Genomic DNA, 646 nt, shown 5'->3' with positions numbered 1-646 from the left:
ATGTCAAAAAGCAACCAGGAATGTTATTTACTGCAACAACACCCACTGCTGATGGGAAATGGAAGAATTATTAAACATCTTCCTTCATGCCAGGATAATTACAGTCAAGTGTTGCATTGAAAAGGAAATTTATTATAGCAAAATTAATAAAGAAGGCAACTAAAAAAACTCTCTAAACTTTACAAAGTGTTGCTGAAAATGCAATAAAAATGTTAAAATGCTAATTAAATTTGAAATCTGTTGCTTCATTAACTCACCAGGATAAAGTTAATTAGAGACACTGTTTTCAAAAGCTGCTGAAAAATAATAATGTTTTTATTCCTCATTTAAAGGACCCAACAGTTTCTGGACAACTCGGGTTTCCAGTGAAACCAAAATAAAAAAAACTGAAGCAATTCTTTACGGCTGGGATGAAGGATCCATTTAAATAATGCTGGTTTGATGGTGGCAGCATCAGGCATCCCAACACAACAAAACTGCTAAGGGGATTTTTATCACTATTTCTACCAGGAAGATTGGGACTAATGAACAAACATGATGGAAGCTGCTGTAAAAAACAAGATATTCTGAAATATTGGTGCAGTTTTACAGCGATCCATCCAGATTTAACTCCAAAACTTTTCTGTTTGGTGTCTGCAGATTCTCC

The sequence above is a fragment of the Poecilia latipinna genome, unplaced genomic scaffold (genome assembly GCF_001443285.1).
Source record: "Poecilia latipinna isolate Pla-1442-1.1 unplaced genomic scaffold, P_latipinna-1.0 Scaffold1616, whole genome shotgun sequence".
Lineage (NCBI taxonomy): Eukaryota > Metazoa > Chordata > Actinopteri > Cyprinodontiformes > Poeciliidae > Poecilia > Poecilia latipinna.
The sequence above is the reverse complement of the archived record's forward strand: the minus strand, read 5'-3'. Positions refer to the sequence as shown.